The 17,014-nt window shown below is 36.2% G+C and overlaps 1 long non-coding RNA gene across 1 annotated transcript in view; it reads left to right on the plus strand.

Annotated features, from left to right (window-relative positions):
* The window catches only part of LOC118971353 (uncharacterized), a 137,032-nt gene that overhangs the window by 80,289 nt on the left and 39,729 nt on the right, over window positions 1-17,014 (plus strand). Inside the window, exon 2 of the long non-coding RNA XR_005059756.2 lies at window positions 13,855-14,029. This is a non-coding gene — a long non-coding RNA (uncharacterized lncRNA). The remainder of the gene's footprint in view (window positions 1-13,854; window positions 14,030-17,014) is intronic.

The raw sequence follows: 17,014 nt of genomic DNA on the forward strand, positions 1-17,014 counted from the left end.
ATTACATCTTTAACAAATCAGAAATTCTCAGAAAGCAATATTTAAATATCCCCAGTTGTCTTTATCATTTTGGGGTGGGGCAGAGATCAGTGATTACCACCTGGGCATGCAGAAAGTTCAGATAAAATACAATGCTCCACTTCCGGCATCAGCACTCTCTGGAGGACTTGTGCCGGGGGATGATCATCAAAAAGCCTCCACAGGTATCCGGACGATGCTGCGGTTGTGGCTGCATCCAGCCCAACGTCTCCTGGACTTGCCATAGGAATGAGGAGGGAGATGTCTAGGCTGGCATGTGCATACAGTGAGACAACGAATTTGACCGGATCTGTACTGTTGGAACTCAACCAGGAGTTGGGAGGGGTGCAAGTTGTAGCACTCCAAAATCTCATGACTATAGACTATCTATGGTTAAAAGAACATATGGGATGTGAACAGATCCCAGAAATGGGCTGCTTTAATTTGTCTGATGGTTCAAGTACAGTTAGACAATATCCATCATATCATAGATAAATTTTCACAAATGCCTAGGGTGCCTAAATGGTTTTCTTGGCTTCACTGGAGATAGATGGTAATTATAGATTTGCTTTGTTTATGTCACCGTATTCCTATTATGTTAATATGTGTGTGCAAATTAGTTAGTAGTTTAAAACCTATACATACTTAAGGTACTATACAAGAATATATGTCAAAGAAATAATCAATCCTCCCATGTTTCCTTCATATGCTACATCTATAGCTTTTCTTCTTCCTTCCTAATTACAACCCTTAAATAGAATTCGTGCCTCATATCGAATTTACCGAGTATCATAATTTCCTCCAGGTGGTAAAGATACCTCAAGACAAGTGCTAGGCATAGAAGCCACAGGGCATAAATCTGCAAAGAAGTAAAAAGCTAACCTTTGCAAACAATATGTCTTCTCTCTCACTTACCAACTTCACATTTCCCTGTATGGCCCCGGAAGATGACTGGTTAGCCAGAGACGGGTAAGATTCCTCAAGGGAGGAACAACCTAAGACAGGCACAGTCGCAGGGGGGCCATCAGGTGAGAATTTGGGGATCAACAGAGGTGAGGCTCAGAACCTCACCCCCCCTGCTTTGAGAGAAATCTTCTGCATCCCTGGATGTCTTGCTGCCCTTGTCTAGCCTGGATTAATACTTAGTCCATAGGCACACACCTGATCATCTGATCATCTACATTTGCCCTCTTACAGCACTAAACTATGTTTTCTACCTTTATCTTGCATCTACCTACCACTTCAGCATTTTATTAAAAATCAAAATAATAATAATAATAGGAGAAATGCGGGATCAACATATAAATCAAGTACAAAAATCAAACAAATATTCATATTTGACCTGATTGTTCATAGGTCATAATGCATGATCAAAACCGAAAGTTTCTGTGATGAATGCCCTTGTACTGTTCACCATGTAAGAACTTATTCACTATGTAAGAATTCGTTCACCATGTAAGAACTTGTTCGTTATGCTTCAGAAGATTGGAGACTGACGAGAATTAGGCTTGAGATGGATTAATGATTGTACATTGAGCATTGACCCCCCTATACTGAATTTTATTGTTGTTAACAACCATTTGATCAATAAATATGAGAGATGCCCTCTCAAAAAAAAAATACAATGCTCCATGTGCCAGAAAAAACATTGCACATACATAGAATTCCATAAACAGTGTGCTCATGAAGTTCAAGGACATTTATAAAGTAAGCACCAATTATTTCATAGATGAAGTCCTCCCTCAATGGCTAAACAGTTTCTGTTCCTATTGCTCTTTAAATTAAATCTATGCCAACTTAACTTTTGGCAAAAAAAAAGAAGATTCTACAAGCTGTCTCTCCCTTCCTAATTCCTTGAAAGTTATTGTCTTTTAATTTAACAATGAGAAAGAAACACTAATGAGAGGCCTATTGATTCAAGAGGTAGGCAGATGCTATCTATTACACATTGCATCATGGAAAATCCTTATATAATCACCTAGCCAAATTTTAATACTGAAGAGGGCTGCACCAAATGGATGCATACAGATAGTACATAGGGACTCTATGCCATTTAATAGACATACATTAATCAACCAATTAACAATTGAACACCTATTATGTTATACTACTGTCCTGCTCATCTTATTTTGTTTATAAGATGAGGGTGCTTGATTCCTGAGAAAATTTTTGTAATCAACTTCAGGAAACATCTTAGTCATCCATGAGGTAATTAGACAGTATCATTTGCAGCTACCTGGTCGAACTCAGTGTGCATTAGTGGGTTATCTGTTTAAGGGGACAAAGCCCACACAAGTGTGTTCCCGTTTAAACTTTTCAATTTAAAATAAAAAAACTCAAATATACGTTATGCTTAAATCCCTAGAAACATCCTCCCCTTGAAGACAACCACTTGTTCAATCATAAAGAAAAAAATAATATGGTAAACAGCTTTTCTCTCTAAAGGATTAAAGGCATATTTTTCTGTTTTGCAATTCTAATAGTAATAAACTAAGAGGATATGAATTGGCAACAAAATACATACTCGATGACACAGTTTATTTCAAAACAGGTAACCAAATTAGTCTGTATTTCTTCTTTCTCAAATACCAGTGAAGTCTAGCTTCTTTTTTTAATTAAATGAGAAGATAACTATCTTCCAGTACCATAAGGTTATGATAGGATTCTTGCTGTTTTCCTTAACCTGGTTCTTTTCCCATTGAGTTTGTCATCCACAAACAGACTACACAGTGTCTGGAAAATTGAGGTCAGGAGGGAATATGCCACTCTGCCTGCCAGGCTCCCCAGTATGTTATTTCACCTGCTGAGTACAGAAACTTCTCTCCAGAGTTCAGCAAAGAAAGTGCTTCCTTGATTAATCACATACAAGTTCCTGCACCCAGGGATCACTGGGTCATGATTCCTTGATACACAGCAAAAGAATCTACCATATAAAGGCTATATTACTGCTTCCATCCACCCTCCTGGCATACATTGTTCTAACCTACAGGTTCTAACCACAGCCAGCTTGCTTTAATAAGGTTACAGAAAGGGACTCATTTGAAACTACAAAAAAATACTGTAAAAAATGTCTTTTTTCATTTCTTTTAAACTCTCTATCCTTCTGTAAAACAAAATAACTCATGTTTTCCCTTTAAAGTCGAATTTGTTTTCTACATTTTCTTGTTTTCGATGTATTAGCTTTCCATATGGATTACTTGATACAACCATAAAATGGTATTGCCCAGAAAGCATTCTTCCCCATACAACTTTCACCATGTCACTAGAGTACAACCAGTCTCTATTTGAACTACTCATCACCACCACCCACAAACAGCCTATTTAGAGGCCAGTGACTTTGGTTTATTCATTTGGCAAACATTCATTGAACAGTTATCCCACTCTATGCTGGATGCCATTCTACAAGCCAAAGATAAAAGAATGAACAAGCCAGAAATAATTCTTGAGTTCATGGAGCTTTCAGAGGAGTGGAGAAGTTGCTCGTTTTTCATATAAACATTTTTTTAAATGTGTAATAAATAGAGAGTAAAAAAGAGAAAAGTTCACTTAGTTGAGGGAGGATCTAAGCAAAAGATTTGATCTACTCAGAGGAATCTGTGATGTTCTTGATGAGATGACCTTGGTAACAAGCAATTAATTCCAGAATAGTACAGTAAAAAGTAAAGTGCTGGAATTTGCATGACACTTTCTTTAATGATAATACCTCGTGGAAAGGAAAATGAGTTTAAAAATAAGAGTTGTGAGGATAAAATACATATTTACATACATGTTTGCTGCTTATGTGTTTCTGTGTTTTGGTCATTTATCTACCACTCCTTCCTGAAATGACAGAGACAGTAGATAAAGTCAGTGCCTTGGATTTTTATCAGAAAATCTGATTATTTAATTTTGGTGTAGTTAAAAGTTTATAGCTAGACCTCATGCCCTATTACCACTCTGCAGCACAGTGAAGTTTGTGGTCCCTAGTATCAGACAGACAGAATACCAACACCTCTGCCATGACCTACTAGATGTATTGTCTCAGGTAAATTGCCTCAACTTTTGGGACCTCAGTTGTCTTTGCTTTAAAATGAAAATAATATTTGTTTGTTTCAAAGAGAGGTCTTGTGAGAATTGAAAAAGAATATGTTTTAATAAACATTTATGTAGTGGTTAGTTGTCTCAGACACAATTGCGAGAACTTTCCAAATATTTACTCAATTAATCCTCAGAACAAACTTATAGGGAAAATTCTATTACGACTTTTTAACCACATTTTACATGTGATATAGACAGTCACACAAATAGCAAAAGGCAAAGCTCTAAGTCAGCCCCAGAACTTGGGCTCTCAGCCACTTCACTCAAAGGCTTTAAATACATGTAAAGCACTGGACAAAATGCCTGAAGTGTTGTAAGCATTTTAAAAATGTTCCTTACTGTTCTCTCTGGGCTATCTATATATCCACGTTCTGTTGAGTGGTCAGTCCAACTTTCCCCAAATACTATTTTCTAGGTGAAGAATTAGATCTCTTCCTTTTCCTTCATTTCTTCGTCTTACTCAGAATTATCATCCTCTCTCTCCTCTCTCATGTGCACTCTTATTAATTCCCTCTAAAGGACAGATAGGTGACATCTCCTTATTTTTAATTAAAATAGACTAGTAGATAAATCAGTAGATTACTCTAAAATACTTATGACTTGTGTAATACCTGAATTGAATATAAACTTGGCTTTTAGCAAAGATTCTACAAGCCCATGTTGACATTCTAAGACAATGTCCAGGCATTCCTCATTAGTATTGAGATATTAATATTTGTTCTAATCAGTCATTGTCTTCTCAAAATAGAAATTACTACATTTATTCCACAGAATACACAAATTGCACAGATTTTTATGATGATTCACTAATAAGGGTAAACGCACATGCAAGTACCTTCTGAGGAATGCCCAGTCTGTGAGGGCAAGAATGCTCAAAACTAAACTTCACTGAGATGTTATCTTTTACTCAACAACACAAGAAAACTGGAAGAATGAAGTCGGCTTTTGGCATTTATCAATGATTCTGTGTTAACTTAGAATTAGATGATCTATTTTGGTTAAGACAAGGCCTGGATTCAAATCTACTTTTACACATTCAGGGAACTATTTAGGATATTGAAATATTATCCTAAAATATCTCATATTCTCAAAATAATAATAGAGTCTGTTTTCATAAGGATTTTTTGCAACTTTCTATCAAGTTAAAAAATCAGTTGTATCATCTCCCCCCTTTCCAAAAATGTCTTGTGGATTAATGATTATGGCATATGAGGGAATTGTTCATATGTATATACTTTTATTTCATTTCCTTTTAAAATCCAATAAAATGTTATCTCCTTATGAAAAGTTATAAAATTTTAGTCCTCTTGAAAAAGATTACAATTAATCTAAGGTTTCAGACACACAATCTATTAGCAGAAAAATTTATCTCTACCGTAATTATCTTGAAAAAGTTTCAGATGAGACTTTAAAACATCTTTACCCACACATTAAGCAATTTTGAATATTGGTTTCTTTTACTGAGAACAGACCAAGAGGAAGTACACTCTTAGCTACAGTATAAAAGATTTAGGTTAGAAAGAAAATGGCTTCTGGTAGTTTCATAATTTTTTTTTGTCAGTGAAAATAACAGACCCTCTATGTTAAGGGCTTCACAATCAAATTTTCACCTTTCAAATACAATGTATATTTAACACAGTTTTGAGATAAGGTGTGAACTGAGTGACATCTTAGCATCTTTGATCCCTCCCCTTGATGGAGCGCACAGGATCATAAGAGCACCAGTCTTAAGTAGAATAGTAGAAACGATTTTGCTACATCTGAAATATACTCTTTCCAAACAGTAACACCTGGTCACACTAAAGTCCCAAGGAATCTTTGTGCCCAGGAGATTCCCCAACCCAGTTTTCCACTACCCAAGAGACTTAGGTAATACAGCTCCGGTCAAAGAAATGTAGACATAGGTCCAGCCCCTGAGCTATTCTTTAAATAGAATTGTTTCTCTGACTCTCTTCACTCTCAAGTTTTGAATACAATGCAATTTCAGCCATTCCTATGGATGTTTTCCTGTTAAGCAAAAATAACAAACGACATTGTTGTCTGAGAGGAGCTATGCTCTCCGTGGTAAGTGCCACAAGAGCCTGAAAAATCACTGACTTTGGGGAAAGCAGAACTCTGCTCCCCAGTCAGCAACATCTGTGATATGAAAAGGGGACTCTAGAGGTTAAAATCAATTTAAACTTGTCAGTCTCTAGGCAAATGCGACAGAATCTTCAGAAACTGCTTGTGGTGAAGGAGTGTTGAATAGAAATAAGCTCAATCAACCTTCCGGTTAGGATCATTGGGAACACTGGGATTTTTTAAATTTTTATTTATTTGTATCATTTCCTTGTGTTTTGGTTTTGGGTACATTTGTTTTAAGCTCTTTATTCCTTGTCTAGTGTCACTTGAAAAAAAACGTACGTTTCTGTGAGATGGATTTCCTCCTATTTCAAGAAATCTTCATGGAAAAGAAGTTCATTGCTACCATCTGTACTTGGTTTAGGAGAGCTTTGATTAATAAGGACCACCCTATTGTTCATTTGTTTGACATGTGGGAATATTTGTAATCTGTTCCTGGTGAGAGAGATTTCAGCAAGGACCTGGTTTGACTTTCAAATCCACATTGCCAATGAAAACCAGCCTCCTGAATCCGGAGATCAGCAGGGAACAAGCAAAGGTGTTTTATCCTCCCGCCACCCACTCCCCGCAAGCACCAACACCTGTTAGAAGTGAGGTTGAAACGATCCTGTAGGAACTCCGGGACAGAGACCCAGTTCCAACCTGAAAGAGGCTCTGATGTATGGCCTTTAATGAGAGCCGGGGACTGCCCACTGATACACATCATTATCATTCAGATCATGAAAGAGAATGAAATGGTTCAAGCAGATAACAGCTGTTTTTATTCTGCTTTTCAAAGATTCTCTTAAACAACCTGATCTCATTGCTTTTATTTAAGGGTGAACACCCAATTGTAACATAGGAGACATGCATTCTCATGATGTCAGTAATAAAAGCATGTATAAAGCAGCATGTGTATTCTGGAAAGCTAACTAACCATTAAAGCCAAGAAACATAGTCTGGCACAAATCTTATTATGTCCAAGAGGACTTGATGGTATGCACATAAGAAAATGTAATGAAACAGCAGGAAGGAGAAAAGAAGGGAGGGGAAAGAGCCAGAGGGTTGGGGGTGCACAGCTTTGTATCTGCAAGATGTTAGCAAAATTAGAGAAAGGCAAAGCTGCAAAGATCATCTGAGAAAAGGGTTAGCATAGCAAGTAGAAATGCAAGCAGTTTGGTTTCTGTTTCACTATATATTGTATTACAGAATCATCTCTTCATTTTTTTCCCTATTAGTTATAGACAATGAGGGTGTAAGACACACACAGGAAAAAGGAAGAGGCCCAGTCTTCCTTTTATCAGGAGTTCAGATCTCATTTGGGGGGGATGTACATCTACTGTGTTTGTAAGTGCTGTGATCATTATCGTAATCCTTGAGTGTAGCTTGCTTGAGGAAATTCAGCACTACCCATTGCTCATCAGAATTTCATAAAAATAAAATTGTATGCAAAGGAATTTGGAAGAAATAAATTTTACAAAAAGCCAGTCTAATTCTTCATTATTTGTTTCATCCTTGCAAAACAAATACCAAGAATAGAGACAATCTCTCCTAGATGTGCTCTAGGAAGACAATGCTCATTTTTAAACATTTTCTTCTTATTTCAGTATAATAAGTAGCATTCTTTATGAAATGGGTCACGTATATTAATTAAAGTAGAAATAAATCAGTCATTTACTATACTTGATAATAAAAAATGTTTGTGTCCAAGGAAGGCATATGGATGTGTATATGTATATATATAAACAATGTTTACACCTAATCTGGGTTTATGACCCACATAAATTATAACACTAAACCAAAAGATGAGTTCAACAAGCAGTTTAAAATTAGGAATCTGCGTTCTTATGTGCAGCCTTGTGTTTTTTTAAAAAAAACAAAAACAAAAGTAGAAGGCATAAAAATGTCAGCTCCAAAGATTTGCTGCTAAAATATTCTTGCTCACCTGTGCATAAAATACAACCGCCCCCATGGGTGTGCGATTTTATAAAGCAAATTAATTTCTTACCTGTCCAGTGCTCAAACTGCAATGTATTTCAAAATTGAGCAATATAAACTACTAAATATAAGATTATTTTAGATAGTTTTGCCAAAGGAAAACTGTAATGCATGGTTTGGGGTCCTAAATGATAGCTGGATTTTCTGCTCTTAGTTGTGCAGGAGTTTATGCGGAAAGGGCCAATGAAAAAAATGTAGCAACATATTGTATCACTCTATGGCTTTCTATTTCTTTGAATCAAGGAGAAAATGATGTGAAGGCTTACACTATTTTGAAATGGCATTTCCAGCTCTGTTAGGAACAATGTTCTGATACTGCAAACATTCTTCATCAGTGTGGAAAATGCTGATTCCATGGGCTTGCATTACAAATATAGCAGGAACACACACACATACACAAACAAGTGGTCATTTCTAATGACTTAAACTAATATTCTCTAATGTTCTATTCATTGTTCACTACGGCTAGGTTACTTTTCCAGGTGGCAGATTATTTGGGTTCCAAACTCCTGTTCTTTTTCTTTCCTTCTGGGAACCTGGGGTGGGTCATGCTCACTGGCGTAGACACTACTAAAATACAAAAACAAGGAAAAGGAAAATATAAAGAAGATACCCACTACCCTTGAAGAGGAACACAAAAACATACAGATTTATACTGATTAGCAGCCCTAAATATTGATGAATAATTATTTTAAACAACAGACCAAATAGGTATTTTGCATCTGTAAATACATTCTGAAACACAGGAGTTTCTCAGCTAAGGCATCTCGGGTAGGCACAGGGAATAGCTCTGAAAATCAGAGGATCATGTCTGTTTGGGTCACATTTGATAGTCACATGGCTATAAGGCATGAATTTAGCTGCCAAATGAATAAAATCCCTGAACTAAGGCATGGCATTGTGCTGGAAACAATTACTGTTACTGATCGCATTTTTGCTTTAGATAAAGTACATCTCTTCTGATGGGAGCAGGTGCAATGACAGCACGGTGCACCATCATTGATCAAATCACAAACGGATGCCCCCTCTTTATTTTGATAAATCCATGCAAAGAAAATCTCAACTTCTTAAAATCTCAAAAAAAGAAAAACCTGAGATTGGTTACCAAGAAAGGATAACTTTCACCTTCCCACCTCTCAAGGATTCATAGTAATCCAAAATCGAGTGAGCAGAGACTCTTTGAAAATATGCCTCTTTACTCCCTGCCTTTGGTATATTAATGACTACAAGATGTTAAATGCATATCTGAGCAGTAAAAAGAACCTGCTTCCCAAAGGGAAGAAGAAACTGGGAACAGACCCAGAGGAATAGTAAGTTAGTGGAGAGGTCTAGAAAGCTCTGAATATCAGCACGTTCCAAGGCTTAGTAACAAAGCCTAGACTATTTCACAATCTTTACATTAAAGTCAGCACAAACATTTTCTTTCACTGTGACTTCTGGAGCATGACTTATTTTTCATAAACATACTTTTCTTACATTGAGATTCATTGCATAATAATAACAATTAGCATTCTGCCATGGCCTTTTTTGTCCTAGTCATAAAATATTTTACTAGCCAGCTTTAATCAAGTAAAGAATCAGAAAGAGAGGGACATTGTATTTGAGGCCATGTGTTAAATTTAGGCTCCTCTTTAAAAGGATAGCGTAAAACAAAAATGTCCCACTTTAGAAAAGAGCTCTTGCCCAGCATCCATTCTTTCCTTTGTTTACTTTCTTTCAGTTCTCTCACTTTTCCACAACACATCCATGATACAGATTAGCACAGCCTTCCAAGCCCCAGGCATCAGGGAATTAGGTCAGAACCATAAGAAATCAGGTTGCAGGCAAGAAAAAAATTTTTAATAAAATAGAAGCTATGGCAGCCTGGAACTTCCACACTCCTTCAGGCAGACTAAGGAACCCTGGCCTTGGGTGTAACAGTATTAAATAACTGATATGTTGGGGGGAAAAAAGCAGAAAAGGTGTTGAGAGACCAAAGATTTTAATAGTATTAGCAACATGATGATATGCTGAATCTATTTAAAGCTACTCTGTATACACTGCTTGAGTAGGCTGGATTCTCAGCCTTTAAACACTATTTGCAATTAAAAATAATTCCAGGAAAGATCTAGAATAATATCTGTTTTCCTAGAGTTAAGAGGGTTTTTTTAAGTTATTTTGTATTTGTAGTCCACATGAGATTGGTGCTCTTTTAAAGAATGTATCTTCTAAGTACAGAAAATTCATTTTATGTTAGCATACTTAATGCTTATTTACTCCAAAAGCATTATATTATCTTCTTTTGGGTTATTCTAAGGACAAATCAAAAAAAAAGAGAGAGATTTTATTAAAAGATGTCCATGCTCAACTCATTCTCCACATGACCATTTTAGTTGCCATTATTTCTGCCTCTGACATGATCAGAGGAGTCATGCAAATCCAAACTATCACATTATCCAAGGGCCCTCTGCAAATAGCTGCAACACGGAGCAGGTTCTGGTAAAGACGCTAAGGCAGCCTATCAAAGTCAGCAGTAACATTCAAGAATGCTTTCCAGAGTTAGCGAATGCAGATGAGAATATTTATATGCAATCTCTCAAACGATAGAAAGTATTTTGGGGAGGATATTTTTTACCATCCTTAGATTAGCCATTTTGCATTTTCTAAGCCTTTTAAAGGATTTTTTGGATGATGAAACAAATCTTTGCGTGATGCTAGTCACATTTACACATGCTATCCCAGTTAATCCTCCCAGACACCCTTGAGGGAGATACTGGTGTCCTTAGCATCCTAATGTGTAGTAAGAAACTGAGTACAAGCATTAAGCTACTTGCCCAAGGCCTCAGAGCTGGAAAGTAACAGAGACAAAATTTGAACTCAGGACATCTAAATGAAGCTCTAGTGGTGTCTCTGTCCTGCTGAAAGCAGTTCTAAGTTTAAGGAAAAGCAGAAACTCTTTGGCCTCTGAGATAGTAAGTCTCAGTTTGTAATAGTTCTCAGACATATCTTCAACAGATAATAATAATAATATTATTATTGCTGTTATTATGACCATTATTGTCAATAGGATAATTTTAACAAAGGAAAGTATAATCCTAGCTAACAACTATTGGGAGATTTATTTCATGGCCAGATAGAGATAAATTTTTTCTTGTATAAATTAATTGAATACTCACTATAAGAGATGTAATATTATAATTCCAATTTGAAGAAAGAGAAATTGAGTAAGAGAGATGTTGAGTTATCAGCTAGAAAGACAAAGAGCCAGGATTTAGACTGAGGAAGTCTGGTTCTTGAGCAGTACGTGTAACCATCAAGCTCTATCGCCTCTCCAAGGTCATTGTTAAATGAATAATTATATTACATTGTGTGCATAGAATGTGTGTAAAGGAGTGGTGTTTTGTTAAATGTTTACGTTGTGAATATAAAGGAATATCAATTATTAAAGACAGGTCTTGCATGTCATGCCTTTTGACTAGAATTACCCTTGCTTTTCACCAGCTACCTAATTCTCCTTATTTATATTTTAAAATTCAGTTTGAGTATTAGTCTTACCAGATCCATTAGTCTGATTTACACGTCATTCTATACTTATGGACTAGAGCTCTGATAGCATCTGTCACACTGTGTAATATTGTGATAACTTTTTCTCCAACTGGACTTTGAGCTCCTTGAGTAAAGGAACTCCATCTTCTATGTGTTTCTATCCCTGGTAATAATGCTTATCACGTAGCATGTACCCAAAACAGGTTAGGTTTGTGGGTGGGTTAAAGTATAAAATGATGTGTAAATACTTTGTTGGGATACATGGATGACTGGATGAAGGATGGATGGTGGATGGATGGATGGGTGGGTGGAAATACAAAATAATGAATTATATAAATATATAAGAAATACATAAGTCTGTCCAATGTATGGACCAGCTTTAAATGGACAGAGCTTCTTGGACATATTTCTAAAAAAAGAAACATTTTTTTAACTGGTTCGTTTTTTTATTTTATCTTTTAGTACCATTATTTCTTCTGTTGTGTCCTTTTAATAGCCATTAAAGATGACTCAGCAAGGTAGAAATGAATTTGCTCTTGGAAGTTGTCCCTATTTGTTAGGTATATGCCAAAGCTTGTGAGCTTGACCTCATCCCTCGTTAAGTCAGCCATCCCGGACACCTTTGGGAGAGGGGCTGCGCTGCACTCCCTGGCTTCCTGCTGAAGCCCTTCACTACCCTCTGCCATTTGGCTGGCAGGTGGTACTCGAATATTTGGCCTCTGTTACCCCTACTGGATTTAGCAATGAAAGCAACATGAAATCCTCAACCTACTGTCAAGTGTGAATGTTCTGCTTTAGAACAGATGTATCACCATGGTCCTAATAAGGAATAGCCCACATAATATTTGAAATACTTTAATAGGTCACTCCAAGTGTCAGATTATATTTCCCTAACTTGTGAGAACAAGAAAAACATAATGCTTTCTCCATTAACAACCACAACATCGTAAGAAAACATTAATTCACTTAAAAAAAAAAGACATGGAACCTGAAGGCTACCATCATGGATATTTTTATACCATTTATGAATATAATACTCTGTTAAGAATGCAATTACTAGAGAGAACATTTCTCCATTTGGGGTTGTTTATAACCAGAGAAAAACTATCCACAGTTTTGAGAACTGCATTGGACAGTTACTAGTCAAAGCTTAAAAATATAAAGGCAAGTGAAGATTGGCCTTCTACAAGAAGTCAGTAGCGCCCTAATTCTTGTCAAGAAAACGAGTTTCCTGAATTTCCTTTTACACTGTCAGATAGCTTCTCATTTTTGACGTGATAGATGAATTATAGTATAATTTATCCCTTCATTATTTCTTCAGATATTGATAGAGAGCCCACTGTTTGTCAGGCACTACAGTTAATATATTTTCTGACTAGTGGTTTAATATTTTGTTTCTCTCTTACTGTGTTTTTGCCTCTAATGATGTAGTGTTTATGACACCACAAACTGGCCAAACATAATAAACTCCGGGCAAAATACATGTGTGTGAAGTTTTTTTTAATTAATAACAATAGCAGTCCCCCAACTTATGAAATGTTTAACTACTAGAGATTTGATTCAGCTCTTTCACACATAAATTCAAATAGTCGTTGCTCACTGCTAAATGGCAAGAAGTGTGACTGGAGTGTTGCCATCTTCTGGTTATGTAAATTATAAAATATGCAAAATCTCCATGTGATTCTTGTTTAAATTTTGCATAATCACTCAAATATATGTTTATATAATTTAGGTGCTGCCATAGTACAGGAGTGTGTGTGGGTGTGAGTGTATGCATGTATCAATATATAATGTATATTTTTTAACTGTGACAGGGCCTTGCCTGCAAAAGTATACCAAGACCTACTTACAATGCAAATAGCAAGCGAGGGTGAGGGCAGGGGGAGAAAAAGGAGCCACAGAACTACTAACTAAATGTAAGTTTATTTAGTGGCCTGAAGACCAATCAATCAATAGACAACAGTCTTTTAATATACAACATAATCTTTTAAACCAAAATAAAATTTACAAGTTGGAAAATGTTTGTGGGTTATCAAAACATTCTTTACATCTGGCCCACTCTGTGCTGACTCATATTCTTGCAAGTCTCATGGGATGCTTCTTAAACACACTTCACCTTTCTTTCTTCGGTTACAGGGTAGAAAAGGTCCCTTTAACTCCTGAAGACAGTAAATCAGAGTTTGTGTGGTGGTTCTCAGAAGACACTTAAAGGACTGAACTGGATGCTCTACATAGCACCCCTGCCAAAAGAGTTCGGAAATGACTTCCAGCTTCCCACAGTAATAAAATGGCACTGTTTGGCATCTTTGAGGTAATAAAGTGAATTTTTTCCATTCTAGTAAAAGAGAAGAGAGGCCTGGTTGTTTTAAAAACTGATTAAAATTCATGTGTTTTCCTCAAATTATAGAGCGTGATATGAGCACACTTACACGTGAACGTCAGACCACCTCAGAGCATTATTATATCCAGCTCTCTGAGGGAAACAGGATGTGCTAGTGGGTGGGTGGGAGGGAGCCTGGAAGGACCGTCAGGTGCTGTGAATACTGAGGCCATGATTCAATAGGTGGCACTCTTCCCTCTGAGTCAGTAGCGAATGAATTTGAAGTGTGCTCTTTGGAGGATATTATTTTGCTTGAAGGAAACGTTTTGAAAGTTTGTAAGTGTTTCTGGCACTGTTAAACAGCTGCTGAGTTTAATTGCAGACTCTGCCTGTATTTTGGTGATGGGAAAAGCTCTAGAAAACAGGTTTCATGTCTTTAAGAAAGAGGCTTGTGTAAGGCATTATCGTCATTTGTATACAAGACATTTTAAAATTCAGCTTTACTCTCCTCACCGCTTCAAAGGAAAGTCTTTTGTCATTCCTGTTTGACTCATAGGGTCTAGGAGGAAGTTTGATCATCTTCCATTTCCCATCTGGTTATTCATAAGGCACCTGCATCTCTGTGATTTCTCCTAGACTACACAATGTTCCTCACTGACAACAAACATTTCATAAAGGGAGCCCACCTTTCAGAAAAAGCACCTGAACATTAGAAACTTGTCAGCCAAAGGCACAGGATATAGCTTTCTATCCTTATTTCAACTGTACCAGAAGTAGAAATTATAACTGTTTTAATCAGAAAAGACAAGGTTGTTCCTTTTTACGTAGAGTCCAACCCACATTTGTCTTTGTTTAATATGCTGCAATTAAAAGGCTATTACAAACAAATTAGTAGTATCATGGAAGAATTTTTAATGACCTGTTGATTTCAGTTATTGCCAAATACCTTCATAGACCTGTCACATTATTAATTAAGATACGCCAGTGTACGTGTTTGTACAACCTCTGTTAAAATGACGCAATAGTAGCCGCAGTAGTTAGGGGCTGGCCCGTTAATTAAGCAGACAAAATGATTAAAGAGGTTAAGCAGATTAATACAAAAGAAGCAGGATGTGGACACACCCAGTTTAACAATAGTGGGGAAGGAGGTGTCCGTAACCGAGATATGATAAGGGGAAGGGGAAATATTACTGCTGCTCTAAACGGTGGTCTGTAAACACTTGAGGAGATGTTTATTAAGCCTATGACAGCTCCTTTCAGCAAAGACAGAATTAGATGTAAATGCTAATGCCTTTTTCTCATTAATACTCCCAATGAGTATGATCCAAATCAGAGCATCCGACTCCAGAGGGTAACCATCTGTGACAAAAATGAGAATGTTTCCTTCTGGATTATCCCCGATGTATCAGTGGAGATAGTTCCTGCAGAAAGTCCCTGACTTTCACCTTCAAGTGTACATTTACCTGTTACATTATGTGGTCTCCAGCAGACTCACAGCAGAGGTTTAAGAAAGAAAAGTGTAGTCCCTGATACACTACTAATCATCTCTAAAATATAATACATGTTTATAGACCTATATATTTGCCCTTATCTCTTTGTAATGCAATTTAGCCATTCTCTCAATATTTTGCACAATGAGTTTTCATGGACAGAGAACACTTTTAACTATCTACAAAGTAGTTAATTAATAAGTATTTCCTGAATGAATGAATAAATGAATAAGCATGTTAAATGAGCTTCTCATTTTTCTCATCGCTAAAATGGAAGGAATCTTACTTTCAGCAAACATGTAAGAGTAAGAACATTCATGTTCTTTATTTGTTTTAAGTGTAGTAAATATATCCCTAAATTTGGAAACTATACTGTGCTACCATAAGCAATTTCCTGCTTACAAACATTAAAAGTTAAAAAAATAATAATGGCTAGTAATTCAACATTTCTATTTCATATTAGCAAGGTCTTGCTAAGGAGTTTATGATTATATTTTAACTTGTCCCCCTGTCTCTCACTTGTTACCTCATCTGTAATTTAACTTTATTTATTTATCTTCTATATTCCAAATATTATTGCATATGCATAAAAGATAAAACAACCAGTTTCCTTGAATAATTCCTAATTGTCATTTTCTACTCTAGCATGTATATTTTGAATCCAAATGACATTTGTCTTTGTGTAAGGGATGAATTTCCATTTATCCAACCATTTAACATATGTTAGTTGAGTGCTACCATGTGTAAGACAATCTACCAAAATGCAAAGATACAACAGAAAATGGTCAACTTCTCTTCCACATGTTTACTAATCCCACTGGTTTACTTTGATTTGCCCAGTGATCCTGAGTGATCACACAGACTGAAGAACTGCCTTTACGAGAGTGGTGATGAAAGTTGTCCACACTTAAGAAGCATCTGTGACTGTGTGCAGTAAAAACAGGTTCTGAATTTCATTCCCCTGGACTCAGGCTCAGTAGATCTGGCATAGAGCCCAGGAAACTACAGGATTTCTCACAAGTTTCCCAGGTAATTCTCAGACAAGTTGTCCTCAGAAGTGCATTAAGAATTAAAGAGACTTTTCTTTTTGTGCCATGCTTTATTCTAGTCACAACAAACATCTTTTACTTCCATATTATTATTTTTTTCTATAAAACACCATTGAAATTTTTCTGAATTGCACTTTATAATTACAACAGAATCTGTTGTGACCCCTGAGGAATACTATGGGATTTTATTTATTTTTTTGGTCCCTCTAAATGGGTAGGGATAAATGAAGAGTATTAAATGTGTTTTTTTATCACATTTTGATGATAAGAAAAATACTTGCCATCATTCAATTCTAAATTGGTAATTCATTATGATGAAAATTATGCATTTCTGGTTACTAACTTTGGCTTTCATTTTACAAAATAATTTGTAGAATTTCCACTAGGCACTTTCTTTTAATGCTGTCTTTTGCAATTTTCCCTTAAAATATTCCATT

Source organism: Manis javanica, chromosome 4 (assembly GCF_040802235.1).
Source record: "Manis javanica isolate MJ-LG chromosome 4, MJ_LKY, whole genome shotgun sequence".
Lineage (NCBI taxonomy): Eukaryota > Metazoa > Chordata > Mammalia > Pholidota > Manidae > Manis > Manis javanica.